We start from the raw sequence: 18,389 nt of genomic DNA on the forward strand, positions 1-18,389 counted from the left end.
CTCTGTTACCTAAAGTAAAATACAGATATCTTGTAATAAGTCCTGTAATTTGTGCCAAAACTTGGTCTTTCCTAATTATATTATAGTATCAAGAATGAAATAGCAAGTTCAGTTAAATTTTAGCCATAAATTTCCTATTGGATGAAGCCAGCATGTCACTTTAACCCTCTTAATGTACAGCCATTTGGATCTTTCTCATGATGAACTATATTTAAACAGCTTCTGTCAGCTAAATTTGTATAATTAATTACTCTATGCTTTTAGAAACTTTCTTTTACAATGATGATATCTGCATTATTCAAAAACGCAAGAAATTAAAATTAATTTAAATTACAGATGAATATCTACTAAATAACAAATAGTGCCAAGAATGGATAAAGCGTCATGATACTCAGAGGGCTAATTATTCAAGAGTAAAGTTTTAAGAAATAGTTTGATGTTAATGGCACAAATCAGGAAAATAAAAGGAGAGAGAGAGAAGCTTTGTCCAAAGAATAGCCTTGAAATTCAAATAAACTAATCAATTAAAGTGTTTTTCAAAGGTTACCTAATGACAAAGTATTTCTAACTTTTAATTTTTTTAATTTCGTTTTATTTACCACAATCAGTTAAAATAATGCGGTGTCTGCTATAAATTAAACAACTTCAGGTCCAATTCATTGTGACAGTCATGTTAAAATACTGACATATATTCTTAATTTCTTTCCCTTTCTTACTCTTCTAGCCTTGGGCACAGAATTTGTTTAATTCAGAAGTTTAGTGCAAATTTGAGTTACACGAGCATGAAGTATAAATAGTGCTGCTTCTTAGCTCTGAATATCATTACTTCTTGTTTCAGAGAACTGCTCTTCGCTTTGAGTTTTACCCTCCGTTCTGCCTCACCGCGAAATGGTAGCCTTTTGTTATGTAACAACTGAATTCCTGTAATTACAGTGAAATAACTTGTTTCCGGATATCTGTTGGATAAACAATTAAAGTGCAAATGTTAGCTGATGCAGGCCAGATGCTGTATTTAAATATTTTGTACTACCATTTATTTAAAATTATAAACTACAGTGGCAAAACACAAAACTTTATTTGTTACCTATTAAGCTGTTTGCTGGATGGCGATAAGTCTTCTTGACAGTGACTAATGTATTCAGTTTAGACTGAAAATACTAGATTTCTAATTGTTAAAGTTCTTTAGAGACAGGAAACGCTGAATTTTCAAATGAAGTCCTTGATAATGATGCTATTGTTCTAGATTACTCTGTATGTTGGTTACAGAAAATCTACTATTTGCTGTTTAAACCCACTGAAAGTTAGATATTCACGATAACTTGTAATCAGTCTTCAGCCTATTTAAATGGAACAAACATAAAGGAACTGTAGATTTGACCTAAGCAATGTAGATTATTGAATTAAGTCAGCTACTCCAAACAGCTTAGAAGAAATATATATGCAAAGTTGAGCAGAAGAACAAGGCGCACACCAAATAATGTTAACACAGGAAGTAAAAGAAATTCGACATTTTAAAAAAACTAGAGTCTTGCTCAATAACATATAGGCTATTAAAAATCAGTTAGTCCAAATATGTAAAAAATGTAGTATGCTCCCTTCAAAGCGAAAAGTTCTGATTCTGTACAGTTTGCTCTGGTATATGTTAGAAAATGAAATTTATTAACAATTCAAATACATAAATCGTAGCATAAAAATGCCCAAGGTTCTCGAATTTACATTAAATGAAATAAGATTACCAGTAACCTTAAAAGCAAAGCTTGAGTGACTGAGCATATGACATCTAGAATTTCATTTAAACTGAATTCCCTTTTTTTGTTTTATTTTTTTAACTCAGTTGTAAGTTCAATGAAAGTTCAGACAGATAAAGCAAAAACACAGGCCATGACAACGATGTCGCAGCGAAAGCAAGCTGATTTGAGATGCTTAGCATGAGCTTGACAGTTTGTCAAAAGAAACTATTTACATTTGCATCTAACTAAATTATAGCACTCGGAGGGGGCGATATTGATGAGAAAAAGAGCATTTATCGGTACTGCATATGATGAAGACTTTTTTGTATAGAATACAAAAGAGTGATTGTGAGAGCACAAATGGTCAGCAAAACTTCAAAACAGATTTTAAGAAGGCGTATGTTTCGTAATTTGACAATCCATCGATAGTCAGTCTTTTCTGCGACACAGTCAAACATCACTTGTTCAGCAGAAGGAGAGGTTCAGGATTCATTTTCCAGCTGAGACAAAGATAATCTAAAATATTAAAGTTGTAAATGAAAGAAGTCCTATGAAACCGCCGAATACTTTTAAAGAAAACAGTAAGCATAACTCCCTTAAAAACAATTTATAACTTATCTGTATAAAATGCAGTATCTGCTGGAGAACTAAATAGATTTGATCGAATTTAATTTTACTAAATTTTAATATATAACAGAATCCACAAAAGAAAAGAAAGTATAACAGACTGAAGAAGAAAACATGAAGCCGTAGTAACTACTTCTAACATTATTATATTTAAGCGAAACTTACAATAGCTAGCACCAAAATATCTGTGTGTAATAGGGATGCTAATTTTAATTGAAAAATTCAGGAATCCTAGAAAAGAAGGTACATATTTTAACTCGGCAGAATTAGGTATATGTGCTTTTAAAGTGAATTCAGAGAAATCTGAAATTTTAAAAGACTGTTTTAAGCATCAGTTGGCTCACAAATACTTCTCGTATGTTACATATCGTACTAAGATATATTAGTACATTCTAAAATATAAAAGTGAGATATTTTACTTAATTAGGTTTTACATTGGAAATATATTATTATTTGCCAAGTATTCTTCATTAAATTCTTCAGTATGATATGTATTAAGTACTCAACGATGGCATCCCTTCCCTTAGGAAGAAAGCACCTGTGTGCTTTTCCATATTCAAATAACTCAGTCTACTCCAAACCCAGTACAGCCAATCGCACTACGCGAAATCGTGGATTGCAATTTTCTAGCATTTTGAAGAATATTTTACTTTAAAAATCTGAAGTATTACATAATCGTGATGGTAAATAGAACGCAATTTTAATTACTTTTAGTGAAACATATTTTCCATTTGAGGCAATTATTACAGGTACAATTAGCACACGCTGAAAATTACTCTGATAAAAGATTTGCCCTGAATAATTGGCCACTGGAAATATTTTTACGCATTTAACTTTCAGTTTTTAGGTTCAGTTTAATTACGTTCGTAAATGTAAAGAAAAAGGTCCAAAATAACAGCCTTGCATACCTTCGTAACAACCACAATCATTGTATCATTAATTGAAGCCTCAGGATTTTGAAGTCCCATATATTTGTGTTACTATGTTTCAAGTAAATTCGGAAGAATTTCTTATTCCTTTTCAGTTTCGCTTTTCCAACATGTGTTTACATGCACACAACATTCACAAAGTAATGTAATGCATTAATGTTCAATAGTTCTTTTACTATTATTACATGATTAGTAAATAATACAATAAAATTATTCCATTTTTGTTTTTTATGACAGCCCGGTTTGTTCCCTGAGAAGCTAGAAATCCATTCCATTTTGTGTCGAGATTCCAATTGTGCGATCGGTTTTTAATCGTTTTCCTTCAATGCAGGCTTAGTGAGCTTTCGCAGTTGTCATTTTTTTATTTTTCTCCTAAAAGTGCAAAACAAACATTAAGAAATATTTTGAGAATGGAAAAAAAAACAGCTTTAAATTTATTTGCTTTTTATTAAGTTCTTCTATCAAAGTTTTTCTCAAATCAGTGAAGAGTATTTCTATAACCATTACAGAAAAAATTTTGTATCTACCAATTAAGTGTGTTTAATGTTGTTCCAGATTTGCAACACAAATTTTAGTGTGTTATTTATCCAAACATGGCAAAACACGCATAGCCTTCGGAGAAGGATATATTTGTGGAGTACTTTCGATGGGAAATTAACTCATACTCAAGTATACATGAAGAAAACTACGAAGACATCAACCAGCCAACCCAATTGACTGAAATTTTTCTTTCTTCTCTTTTTCCGAACGGTAGGCACTGCTTTGTCCCTTTTTTTCTTTTTTTTTTTTTTCGACGTTGGCACTTTTAAGGCCGGAAGTGCTGGGAATTTTATTATGGAGGTACCTAACAGACGGCCAGCGTTACCTCCCATGAAGGGGACGAACAGTTACAACCATGCCTTCTCCGGTATTCGAACCCAGGCCCTTCGGTATCGTAGTCGGCTCTCTTAACCACTATACCATCTGGTCGACGTTCACCGAAATTCTAGAAACGTAACATGGTATGAATTTTAGTATAACAATATTATTGACAAATATACGAAATTATGAGTAAAATATTCATATGAGAAATGCAAGAGACACTTTTTCAAACACTCTTATTAATAATGAAGAGAAAATTTTAACGCAAAGTGAGGAGTTAATTTTACCCTTCAATAATTTTATCCTCTTCAATTTAAAATCTTAATTTTATTTTAGATTTTCAAAGTGGTTTTATTTTAAATATAAACGCGGGTAAACATATAATAAGTTATTAATAAATAAATTGACTTTTAAAAATATTAAAAATAAATTTTAAACTTTATGTAATGTTTTAGTTTATGTAAAGTTTTATGTAAAGTCAATAGAAATTTTATTAACAACAATAGAAATTTTCTTTTGTAAATCCAAAACCAAGCTTCGTGATTTCGTCTTTTCTTGGAAAAGTTGCTGGCGTGATTTTTCTACCATAACATCAAGAAGGTCTAAAAGTAACAGCATTTAAGCACAACTATTACTTTTATAAGTTTACAACACGATATTTATTAATAGCCAAGATGTAAAGAAAAATTCTTAGAAAGCTTAAGAATAAGTTTAAACAGATACGTTTTGAACACGTTCTTATAATGCACTTCAATAATTCTAGCATTTTTTATTCCTTTCTTTCGTACATTTCTCATTAGTTTTCAAGTTACATTGCAATAATAAAAGATTGCTATTACCTAATGTGCTTTTCCCAAATTATTGAAAATCAGAAAATTCTCTGATTACTATATTCTAAGCGAAAACATGCGATAATATAAACCACTCCTGCTTTGATTTATTCCGAATATATAATGTTATCTTCATTGCAAATGCTTCTAATTTAAATAACACAATAAGTCCCTGAGATGAGATGTTTATTTCGAATGATGAATGACAAGTCCATAAACGTTAGTAAAAGAAACAGAAAATAAAAAATTTACTCTCCTGCACAAGAATATTGATTACAGAGTTAAAGCCCCAACTGGGAATCCTTGATCCATGATGTGAAGAGATTACTTCACCCTGACAATTCGTGGCCTATAATTCAATTGCAATGACAATCCTGACAAGGAACTGTGGCAGCAACTGTCTCTTGCCCAGTCGTGGAAACAGAGTGATTCTGAAAGAAGTCAAAAAATCCAGTAACTGACAATCAACGTTTACTAGGGGGTATCTTATAAAATTACCACCGCCTGTAGAACTTACATATATGGTTTTAAAAGCCCATTGGCTAATATAAAAGATATCAAAAGGCTGATAAGCAGCTATTGTTTAGAGCTATAAAATGTGATTATTTTAAGTTTGTTTAAGAGTAAATGTTCTTTATTTTGCATTTGAACTATTGGAATATCGAAATGGATAACGTGCAGTTAACAGATATTTTAAATTTGACTGATATTTCAATAATACATTTATATTTTCATACATATGTGAAATGCGATCTATTCGCATACAAATGAAACTTTAATGCTGCATATTACTTTGTACAGTATGTATAAAGTGAAACTTATTCCTTAACTAAATAAAGCTTAGTTTCAATAAAAATACAAAATATTTTCTTCAGTTTAGGAACTACTTGTATACTGTTATGATTACATTTACAAGATTAAATTATTCTTTTACACACTATTTCCTAATTTCGCTAACAGTATAATGCATAAAAATAAGTTAAACGCGTTTCTGCTTAAACCTGTACTGAAACACTGAGAAGACAGCTTTCAGTTCACTGAACAATTAACAGACAGCATTAAAGTTTTCAGTTCTAAGATGGCTGTAATAATTAAAATTCGCAGCAAAGTCTTCACTAAACATAAATGAATAAATTTTTATTTTTGTGAACAAATGCATGGTAATGTCTCAAAAGGTTTTTAATTGCTACTCTACACAACAAATGCTGTAGAATAATAGTGAATTATTGCGGTGACTTGATTTCCGAGAAGATGCATTATGAGTGCTTTTGTTCCCGGAATCAATTAAGGATATTGTTTTTTAGTGAGTTGTTCCTCTTTTAAGCACATTCTTGCCACGTCGTCTAATCAAATATTCAAAAGATGGTAGAGATTTTTTCCACGCATAGAATACGAAAAGTTCTAACAGAATGGACGTCCTTCAATTACGTACAAGTCTTGTCCCTGCATTTGAGCACTTTGGACAAAAGCCAAGTGCTAACTCAACATAAACCGGTTTCCTGAGAATTTCTTCATCTCCATATCCATAGCAAATTTTAATGCTTGCGCTTCATGCGGATTTCGGAAGTCATAAATAGGTTCAAATGGAATTTTTAGCTCATATAAATGTTACATAAAACAAGGAAACGTGTTCAAGAGAATTTATGAAACTAATAACATTAATAACATTGATATCTGTCAAAACATTATTAAGAGAATAAATAATATTACAAAATTACAGACTTATTGGCAGTTATTTTCATAGGAATCTTACGTGGTAGAAAGGTTCGTGTATAGAATAGTTATTTGAATATTTAGTGACAAAATCTTGTCAGCTGCCTGATTTTTTTGTTTCCTATGAAAGAAGTTTCCTTAAGGCTATAAGCAAAAATGACAAGATTGTTTTAAACAAGGAGGCAAAAATTTCTTTTTCAATATATTAAACGGCTATAATTTTTAAAACCCAAATACTAATTCATTTAATAGAAACAACGGTATCATTTAGTATTTAATTATATATAAACCTGTTCTTGCACCTGGTCGACTCATTAGCGGATAAAATAGCAGGACATGCTTCGTGTCATGTTTCACTTATCAAAATACATTGTGGGGAATTTTTATATTTCTTTTTTATATTTCATGATTCCTAGCAACCTCTTATACTAATGTCATTAATATAACGTAACGTTACACGAAATGAAAGTAGGTTTCCACAAATGACGAAATTTAGTCAGACTTAAAGTGATAAGATAAATTAATGTTTCGACATCAGTAAAGAACAAGAACAAGCTCTAAGGACATGTACACTTCTGAGGTAGTCTAATATTTGAAACTAAAATTTTGAAAGAAAGAAAGAAAAAGCGGAAAATTAAAAAATAAATAAATAAATAAATAAATAAAACCAGCTCAAACAGAAGTTAAAAATTCAGACTGAAAAGTGCATTTTGACGAAGCTTCATTTCTTATTAATGAGCCTTTTTGAATTTCTTTGCTAGTGTATTCTTTTATAGTATAAAAATGAAGGAAACCGATCTATCAGAGTAGTGACTAGCATATGATAAATCCATAAACCTAGCATTTTCCAAAAAGACGTACAGTATGAGACCGAAAACATACTATGAATTTTATGTTTAAAGATTTATTGTTTTTCAGAAGGAATAATACCCATTCCTTAAAATATGTTATTTGGGGATTTCAATAATTCCCATATAGTATGAAGTCTCTTATTTTATGGTATAAAGTTACGCTATGATAAAAACTGCATTGCAGAGTGAAATTAAGGAATATTTTTGTGGTGAATGGCTAGTTTGTGCGCATTTTTAAAAGAGACCCAACACCGAAGGTTTAAATTTTAGTGTCATTCTGTAACGCTTCGGAGAGCATGTTGGGTGTCACCGTGTACGTGTCTGTTTACAAAAATTATTTATTTACTTCACCATATTTTAAAAAACGTTTACTGTGCTCTTTTGCAAAGCTTCTCCAAAGATTTGATATCGGAGCGATTTATTTCAGCAACTGCATTTGCAGGTGAGGAAAACTTTTATGAGCCAGTTGCATGTTATACAATTAAAAACTTAACGCTACGAATTTCATTTTATCGCGCATGTAAAATCTCAAAGTTAGGAAGCTGAAATAACTAACCATGCCAAATTCGTGAAGAAACTAACAATGTACAAGTCAGATCTATTATTTTTTTACAACGTTTATAACTGAAATTTACATGTGTTCAGCATAATGTGAAAGATAAAATATTTTATTCAAGATATTGAATAACATATTTTAATAAATGCAAAAAAATATGGACAAGGGAGATTTCCATTATAAGGAAAAGAAGTTTTAAAAAAAATCTTGTCATAAAAGTCTTTAGGTGTGCACTAACGTTTTCTGGATGTGAAATTCATGTTCATTAAGTTTTCCCACTAAAGAAATCTAAACCCATGATAACAAGATAAAGCAATCTCATAAAATTTCACTAGTGTAAAAAATTGTATTTCATTTCTAACTCTTTATTTCTGAAAATTTGAAAATTATTTTAAATTTCAATCAACTACGAAGCTATTAGACTCTATTAATATGGCCAAAAGCAGATTATTTTTGAAGAATTTATTAATTTGCAGTTTAAACAACAAATGCAACTTGGAATACAAATGCTTTGAGTACAGTATTTAATTTAGTCAATGCATATCCGTTAATGTATAATATAGTCTTTACACACATATACTGTTTACTATACCTTGTACCCTAGAAAATTAAGTGCGAATCATATGTAGTATTTTAAGGTTCCTTCAATAAATTTATCAAAAGCGAAATTAGAGACTTACACTATAAATTTATTATGCATCATGTAAATGTTTGTTGTTTGTCTCTTTTAATATCTTAGTGATTTTTAAGGTTTTCACTAAATACTCCGCATCTTTTAATGAATTTTTGCGCTAAAGAGGTTTTTAATCCTATGAATGCTGAGAAAGTTAATAGCAGGGTTCTGCTATAGTACTTAAGCAAAAACTGGAATCACATCAAAGAACGACTTGTTGTAAGTTTTTTTAACCGTTTAATACAAAATGAATCTTTTCTTTCTCACCTGGGATATTTTTATGGCATTTAAAAAGTAAATATAACCAATTGGTATGACCTGCATAATTTTCGTTCGCTAAACTTTGACGTCATCCTCGAATAGTTGCAGAAAGAAAGCAATCTCGGGTTCTTGTTTCATCTTCGTTTTAAAGTGTTTATAAAATATTTAATCATTTTTTGAATGAAAGAAGTTTCAGTTTGCACTTCTATAAAAATATTAAGATAACTTGCCACCAGGCACGGGAAAACAATGAGGCAGTTGTCTCACATAAATGGTTAGGCGGGGTGCTAAATTAGCTGCGAAATATTAGAAATACATTTTTAAAAATGAGTTATGATAGTTAACTTACAATTTTGAAAGGTATCCAGAAGTACCGTTTTAAAATAACAAATTTAAATGGATAAAAAGGTACTATATTCTTGAACATCTGCGCAACTGGCATGCTTTTATTAAATTAAATACTTAATTTTACTGTATTAATGATTTAATATTTAAAATTAGTCAAAAATCGTTCTAACATTGTAAGGATCTTAAGTTTTACTAACGTTTATTTTATTTTAAATCTTTACTATCACTTCTTATTTTCTACTTCCGGCCAGAATTATAAGCGTGAAGGTTTTTATGCAAAGTTTGTCTGGCGAACGCCAAGTATTTAAGTGTGGCCTTTTTTCCAAGCGAAAGAGAGGAAGCAGTAAGTCAACGCAGGTAGCTTACCTTAGAAGTTACGCAGTTGCTGTTCGCCTTCCAGGCCAGAGGTTTTAATCCTCTTGATAAATTAAACGTATTGTAGTGTTCACAGTCTCTGTGCTACATACGCTTCCTGTTATTATAAGGCCAATCTTCCACGTGTATTATTCTAAAGTTAAATTAGAGTTTAGTTTTATTTTTATACTTTTTTACGTTAGACCCCGAGTGGAGGGTCAGTGTATTCCGAAGTACGGAAGTTATTCTATATAGAGAAAAATAAAGGGTTTTGTATACCCTTCGTCTGTATCCTGTCTACTTACCACAATTAGTGAACATAGCTTTAGTAAGCTCTCTGTTCCGAGTCAGGTCCTTGTATGTTCCCGAAGAAGGTTAGAAGGAACATTGAACCTGATAGTGGCGCCCAACGAAGAAGAATAACCATGGCCGAGTTTCAAGAAGAACCTGTGCTGCCTGCAGAAACGGCTCAGAATCCAGAAATGCCAGCTGCCGCCCTGGAAGGATTCGGTTACATCGTCCAGACCATGCGCGCTTCGATGAAACCAGAAGCAACGTTTAATGGAAACTCACCGGTAACCAGTTTTTTGGAAAAATTGGATGACCACTTCATGCTCTACCCCGTGCACGAGTTTCAAAAAGTTACCTTAGCTACCAGCGCTTTGAGGGGCCAAGCGCTTAACTGGTTCAAATGTATCGGCAGAAGTCTCTTGGGTCAAGCAGGAAGTCCCACCTATACTTACGAAAATTTCAAGACTGCCCTACTAAAAGCCTTCCCTGTTGTAAGGGATCGTGGGAAATTAGAAACGGAACTTTTTAGTTTTATATCAACAAAGAATCGAAAACCTCTCGAGCTTTATTTTAAGAAAAATTCACGTTTTCAAGCTCTTGTATGGAAACCGTCCGGATCCTGAAATAATTCAAGTGATTTTGCCGAGGTTACTACCCCAAGTGCAAGACTTTATTGAATTAAGAAATCCGACTACACTGGAAAAGTTATTTGAGCTAGCAATCCAGTTTGAAAGTAGAAGAACGGCGGACGTCGAAAGAAGACGCCAATATCAACAGCGAAACCAATTTGGTACGCCAAGACTACAGCAAACTCAAGCACGTGGCTACGGAGAAAAAGCGAATCAGTGGGCAAGGAAACCCGAGCATTCAAAAATAGCCGGCGAACGTCGACAGTTCAATAGCAACCCAGGAAAAAAGTCTCAAGGCCAGGGGAAAAAGAAGGAAAGCACGGAAAGGAAAAATAATTTAAACTAAAACGGATTTCTGCGGACGAGTGGGTGCGGAAATCCGAAGGCCACGAAAACCCCTCTTCCTACAAGTTAAATACAGTAATGGTGAAAAATTTGACTCTTCCGAAGATTGAAGTCTTGGTGAATAATATCCCGGCCACCGCACTCCTGGATACCGGCGCGCAGTGTTCCTGTGTCGCAGAAGTCTTTTTTAGAAAGTATTTTCGCAAATACCGCATATATAATGCGGATAATACGACAGTATTAGCGGCGCAAGGAGAACAATGTAAGTGCGTAGGTAAAGTACCTTTGTATATCCGTATCAAGGACGAACAAGTAAAGGTGATGTTTTTTATACTAAAGAGTCTGCAAGCACATTTGATCTTAGGAATAGACTTTCTTTCAGGCGCACAAGCTACACTGGATTTTAATGAAGCGTCCCTTAAGCTGACAATGAAACCAGTGCGTGTAGAAAAGGTTGAACCGCCAAGGTTAAATCTTGACCACCTGCCTAATGACGAGCAAGATAGAATCCGACAAGTGGTAAGTGAATTTGCTTCGTTATTTAGTGATATTCCAGGATTTACTCAGGTTACTAACCATAGTATTGACACCGGAGATGCATTGCCAGTTCGTCAAAAACCATACCGGTATGATAAGAATAAGGAAAAAATTATAGAATGGCATATTACCGATATGCTACGTAAAAAGATCATAACGCCCATCTCAAGTAGTTATGCTAGCCCGGTGGTTTTATGTAAGAAAAATAATGATTATCCTTTGGAGCATCCAAAAAGATGGAGATTCGCTATTGATTACCGTAAATTAAATTCCATAACGAAATATCCGGTATATCCGTTACCGATCATAGAAGAAATTTTAAGGAACATAAAATCAACCAAATTTATGACGACTTTAGACTTAACGACTGGTTATTTTAAAATAGAGCTGAGGCCTGAGGACGTGCCTAAGACTGCTTTTATAACCAAGTCTGGCACTTATGCATTTTTGCGTATGCCGTTTGGCCTTTCAGGGGCCCCAGCAACATTTCAGCGATGCATGGACATTGTGTTAAGACCTGTTCTTGGAAAGTCCACATTTATCTATTTAGACGATATCATTATTACTAGTGATAATCTAGACCAACATGTACAGGATTTAAGACAGGTGTTTTCTTTATTAAATGAGGACGGTCTAAAAGTTAATGTCGAAAAGTGCAAATTTGCAGCCCCTGAATTAAAATATTTAGGTTACAAAATATCTCAAAAAGGGATCGAGACAGATGAATCAAAAATAATCGCTGTACAAAAGTATCCGACTCCAAACACGGCAAAGAAGCTCTCTTCTTTTCTAGGACTTTGTTCATATTATAGGTCCTTTATAAAAGATTTTGCGGCTATCGCTGAGCCATTGTTAAAATTAAAAAGGAAAAAGGCAAGATTCTCGTGGACGGCCGAAGCTAATAGTGCTTTCGAAAAATTAAAACAAGCATTAACGCAAGCCCCTGTGTTAAAATTTTTTTAAAAGGATGAAAATTTAGAAATTTCAGCGGATGCTTCGGATTATGCGGTAGGAGCGGTACTTTCGCAAAATCAGCAGCCCGTGGCATTTTTTAGCCGAACTTTAAATCAAACACAAAGAAACTATTCCGCGACCGAGAGAGAGGCACTTGCAGTTCTGTTAGCAGTGCAAAAGTTCCGAGTCTATTTTGGACAGGCGCCGATAACAGTATACTCTGATCATGCGGCGGTAACTAGATTGTACTCAGGGAAAAATTTATCCCCAAGGTTAATAAGATGGGCACTCAAGCTGCAAGAATATAATCTGGTAATCAAGCATACCCCCGGAAAGGAAAATATCGTAGCAGATGCCCTATCCAGAATAAAAATAGATGAAGAAGGTAATACTGTAAAGGTGGCAATGCTCACAGCATGTACGATACATTCCCGAGAAACTGTAATAACCGAACTGGGTAAGGATCCGGAATTTAAAAATATTTTTGATTATTTAAAAGATCCTGAAAATTGTAGCCACCAAGATATTGTGGCGATAAGAAATAGGGCGGCCCATTACGAACTAATAGATGGTCTATTATTCTACACAAAAACTACGAATTCCAACAACGAATTTCGACCTGTTATCCCAGCTAGTCTTAGATTAAATATCCTGCATGAGCTCCATGACAGGCCTTTAGCTTCTCATGCTGGTATTCGAAAAACTATCCAACGCGTACGCGAGGCAGTCTACTTTCCTGAACTGCAAAAGTTAACAAGGGCGTATGTCCAGTCCTGCCCAACATGTCAAGCCGTTAATTATATTAATTTCCGCCCGGCCGGGTTTCTAAATAGTATTAAATCCGAATTTCCAAATGAAATAATTGGCATCGATTTATTGGGCCCTTTCCCAAAAAGTCAGTTAAATAAAAGTCGCTATCTCCTTGTTATGGTTGATCATTTTAGTAAATGGACCGAAATTGTTCCCTTAAAACGAGCCTCCGCGAAATTGGTTACCGATTCTATTTCAAATAAATATATTTTAAAATACGGGGCGCCCCTAAAAGTTATATCGGATAATGGTCCTCAATTTGTAAGTAATATATTTGAAGACATGTGCCAAAAACTGGGCATACGTCATTTAAAAATGGTCCCGTATCGGCCGCAATCAAATATAGCGGAACGGTTCAACAGAAATATAGTGAAAATTATCCGTAGTTATGTTAAAAATTTTCATAAAAGCTGGGATAACTATGTCAATGAATTTGCTTTCGCCCTTAGGACCGCAAAACATGATACAACGGGCAAAACTCCTGCTGAATTATTTCTAGGCAGAAAGATTATAACACCGTTAGATAAACTATTTTATGTGCAACAAAGATCCCCAGAATTTAAAATGGGTGATATAGAAAAACTAATAAAAGAAGCAAAAAAGAATACGGAAGTAGAACAAAGAAAACAGAAATTATATTATGATTTGAAACGACGGGGAGTAACTTATAAAGTAGGGGATGAAGTTTTAAAAATTAAGCATTCACTTTCTTCAGCACCAGAAGATAAAACTGCTAAATTTTTTCCACGATTTGAAGGACCATATGTTATAGAAAAAATAACTCACGCTGTTGTAGTGTTAAAAGCCAGAAATGGTGAAACCTGTTCCGCAAACATTGATCAAATCAAGCCCTACTTCGATCGTAATAAAATGCAAATCTTTTCAGATCTTTTGCAGGATCCGGCACGGCAGACACCGCAGGTACAAGTTCCAGAGGTGAAAAAACGACAAGTACAAGGGCAAGCCAATGAGAGACAGAAGCAAGTGAAAAGAAAATTGCCCCGCGGAAAAATGGAAGGTAACAAGAAAAAGAAGCCGTTCCACCGTCCAGAAAACAGAGTTCACGAACACCCCAGAATGAAGAAGGAAGAAGGACGACGTATGTGAAGAGGACCAGGAGAAATGACGGCAACTATAACCCGGCTTTAAAACGGAAGATCTACTCATCCGACAGAACTCTCCGCAGTAAATGTAGCCGAACTGCGGAAGGGCCATCAGCGGCGGAGGAAAAAGTACAAGAAAAATTTGAACGGCCAACAACGAGGTCCAAGCAGGATCACGACAGAAGTTTCCCGGTTCCGCCAAGACCAGCTGCCATCAAACGGCAAAGACCACAAGCAGAGGAGAAAAGGAAAGTATTCAAGGGTGGCCGTACTGGTGAGAAAAGGAAGCTTCCAGAGGAAAGCACTGAAGGGCGAGCCCGTACAAGAAGGAGGATAAACCAAGCTACTATCTGCAGTACCTTTAAAGACTGGGCCCAGAAAAGGATGTCCGAATATTACAAAGATAAGTAAAATTTTATGTTACTTTGCAAACTTAAGTTAATCTTTCATTCTTACTGCAAGTGGCAGATTTCAAGAAGTTTTACCTCATGCGAGGTCTACCTTTATCGCCAAAAGAGGGAGAAATCAGTTGTTACCGATTTTGATATTATGTTTTTCAATTACTCGCGCGTAAAACTAAAGTTGATGTATAATAGCGTTGTGTAAAAACTTAAATATTGTAAAAAAAGTTATTGTATAAATTTTATTTAAAACATTCTAGCAAGAGAGAAGTTTTAGTCTGAAAGACTTTTTGAAATGTATTATTTCAATGTAGAAAGAATTGGCACTTGCTTTGAAAAGAATAGAAGTTAACAATGTACTACTAATGTATGTTTTCAAATGTGTAAAATTAACGGCATGTTGATATGTTCTGTTATTTTAAATGTTAAGAAATACCGTGATATGGTAAAAGTGAAAGTAATGTTAAAAATTTGTTATTCGTGTGACTGTAAAGATTAAATCATGGCGAATATGTGGTAAAGGTTGAATGATGTAGTTAGGCTCTCTGACGCTACACTTTAGAGTTAGCCACTTTTAGAATAGTACCTCAGGGTTTAGAGTTGAAAGTAGGGTGTGTTAAGAGGTCTCGTTATGTTGAATTTTAACACGTTAGTGTTTTGATTGTAGGAGGAAGTGTGGCACACGTAGACAGAAACACATTCGTGTTTGGTGTTCTTTTACAACACATGTCAGAGAGCACGGGGAGAGATAATTAAAATAGTCATGAATGAAATAAGAATGTTAAGAGAAGTATATTCTATATGTTATTTGCAATGTCATTGTGTAACATTTCATTAAACTAGTTTTCCTTCCAGATCTCTGGAAGGAACCAGAATTGAATAAAGCTCCTGTTTAGATGCAGTACAGATGAAAAAAAGATTGTTGTATATCCTGGGAGCTGCTATTGTAACAAATTTCTTTCTTTTAAATTTTCTAGTTTCTAGAGAAGTTATGGTTGTAAAAGGTTGGCCTCGCGTTAGATTCTAGAGCTAAAAGTTTTCAACAAGGTCGTTTTAGACCTCAGTTTCAAACTAATTAACTCTGGCGGGAAGTATATAAGGATCTTAAGTTTTACTAACGTTTATTTTATTTTAAATCTTTACTATCACTTCTTATTTTCTACTTCCGGCCAGAATTATAAGCGTGAAGGTTTTTATGCAAAGTTTGTCTGGCGAACGCCAAGTATTTAAGTGTGGCCTTTTTGCCAAGCGAAAGAGAGGAAGCAGTAAGTCAACGCAGGCCGCTTACCTTAGAAGTTACGCAGTTGCTGTTCGCCTTCCAGGCCAGAGGTTTTAATCCTCTTGATAAATTAAACGTATTGTAGTGTTCACAGTCTCTGTGCTACATACGCTTCCTGTTATTATAAGGCCAATCTTCCACGTGTATTATTCTAAAGTTAAATTAGAGTTTAGTTTTATTTTTATACTTTTTTACGTTAGATCCCGAGTGGAGGGTCAGTGTATTCCGAAGTACGGAAGTTATTGTACAGGGTGATTATAATTTAAGTTTAAGTTTAAAAACGCTATAAAAAAAGAACCGCTCATGAAAATGACGTCAAATTTGAAAGGAATATTATTGAAGAAGGCGGAAACGTATGGCAGAAGAAAAAATTTAGTTTCAAAAGTTAGCAACAGATGGCGCTGCAAGCGGAAGAAGACGTATATTAAAATGTTAGTTAAATTTCAGTGTTATAAAGCTGCCAGGTACCAGGCTGTTCCTCATTTTGCGTCTCAGACGTTCACCATGGGTGTTTCACTGCAGGACCGCGCTCTGCTGGTAAAGTTGTATTACAAGAATGATGATTGAGCAAGAGTAGCTCTGCAAAAATTCAGGACACTGAAGGGTATAAAAGAAGGCGTTGGTCTAATGAGTGTCGTAGGTCTAAAGAAAATGATGCAAAAATTCGAAACGACAGGTTCGTTTGATGTGCAATCTGTTAGAGGGAGAAAACGAGTGCATTCGACGGTAGTTGAAGAAGTGGCCACAGCATTACAGGAGGGGTCGGCCGGTGGTGTGCAACCGTGCAGTGCACGAGGAATTGCTCGAGCATTGGACAGGCCTACGAGCACGGTGCTGAAAATTGTACGAAACATCCTGCAATGCTATCCGTACAAAATTAGCCATGTGCAGGAGTTGCTTCCGTCTGACCTGACAGCTAGGGAGACGTTTGCGTTAGAATTCCTGGCTCGCATGGAAGTGGATAGATGGATTTTGTGGACAGATGAAGCTCATTTCCATCTGACAGGATACATGAATACCCAGCATTGTCGAATATGGGCAACAGAAAATCCACTGGCAACGCAGCCCGTACCACTTCATCCTGAAAAGGTCACGGTATGGTGTGGTTTTACGGCATCATTCATCCTACAACCATATTTTTTCGAGCAGACGGGTGCTTCCGGTCCTGTTACCGCAACCGTCACTGGTCAGAGGTATGCGTCTCTTTTGCGCAACCACGTGATTCCAGCTCTGCAACAGCGTGGATGTGTGGATGAAATCATTTTTATGCAAGATGGCGCTCCTCCGCACATTGCACATCCCGTGAAGCAGCTGCTGAGGCGCCATTTCGGAAATGCTCGAATTATCAGCCGTCATTTCCCTACAGACTGGCCGTCCCGATCGCCTGATCTTACTCCGTGTGATTTCTGGCTGTGGGGATATCTGAAGGATGTTGTGTTCCGTGCTCCCATTGCAAATTGAGCGGAATTAAAGGCACGCATTTCGCAACACATTCTGAACATCACCCCGGAGACACTGCGATCCGTTGTGGAACATGCTGTTTTTCGTTTTCAACTTGTTGCACACAACGGTGGACACCATATTGAACATGTTTTGCGCCAGTCTCGCGACAGTTCCGAACTTCTTTTATGAATGGTTCTTATGCGGTATGTCGCCGCAAAACTCTTGAAACCGATTTGTCCCTTTCGATGTGATATGTACAGTCATGCAAATAAAAGTATTCAACAATTTTAATTTATCAATGCGTTTTAATGTGTAACTTCCACCTTAGGCGTTGTTTTACGAATCATTTCTCGTTTCTCGTCGTGATTCTGCCGCTTTCAGCGCCATCTGTTGCTAACTTTTGAAACTAAATTTTTTCTTCTGCCATACGCTTTCCGCCTTCTTCAATAACACTCCTTTCAAATTTCACATCATTTTCATCAGCGGTTCCTTTTTTATAGCGTTTTTAAACTTAAACTTTAATTATAATCACCCTGTATATACAGAAAAATAAAGGGTTTTGTTTACCCTTCGTCTGTATCCTGTCTACTTACCACAATTAGTGAACATAGCTTTAGTAAGCTCTCTGTTCCGAGTCAGGTCCTTGTATGTTCCCGAAGAAGGTTAGAAGGAACATTGAACCTGATAACATATTTTATAGAATTTCAACTAACTATTATTACTCTATGTTTATATCAATTTCAAATTTATATAAGACACTGAATGATAATCAATGCAGCGGTTTGAACCTAGTAACCTCTTTCAGCATATCAGCTTAAAATTTTATGTAAGATTTCGAGGAATTTAATGCTGCAAGAAAAATTA

General features: G+C 34.8%; 1 protein-coding gene across 2 annotated transcripts in view; it reads right to left on the reverse strand.

Annotated features, from left to right (window-relative positions):
- The window catches only part of LOC118199069 (uncharacterized), a 444,531-nt gene that overhangs the window by 251,051 nt on the left and 175,091 nt on the right, over nucleotides 1-18,389 (reverse strand). The window lies entirely within an intron of this gene.

Source organism: Stegodyphus dumicola, chromosome X1 (assembly GCF_044657685.1).
Source record: "Stegodyphus dumicola isolate Sdum_Otavi_A_Nest chromosome X1, ASM4465768v1".
Lineage (NCBI taxonomy): Eukaryota > Metazoa > Arthropoda > Arachnida > Araneae > Eresidae > Stegodyphus > Stegodyphus dumicola.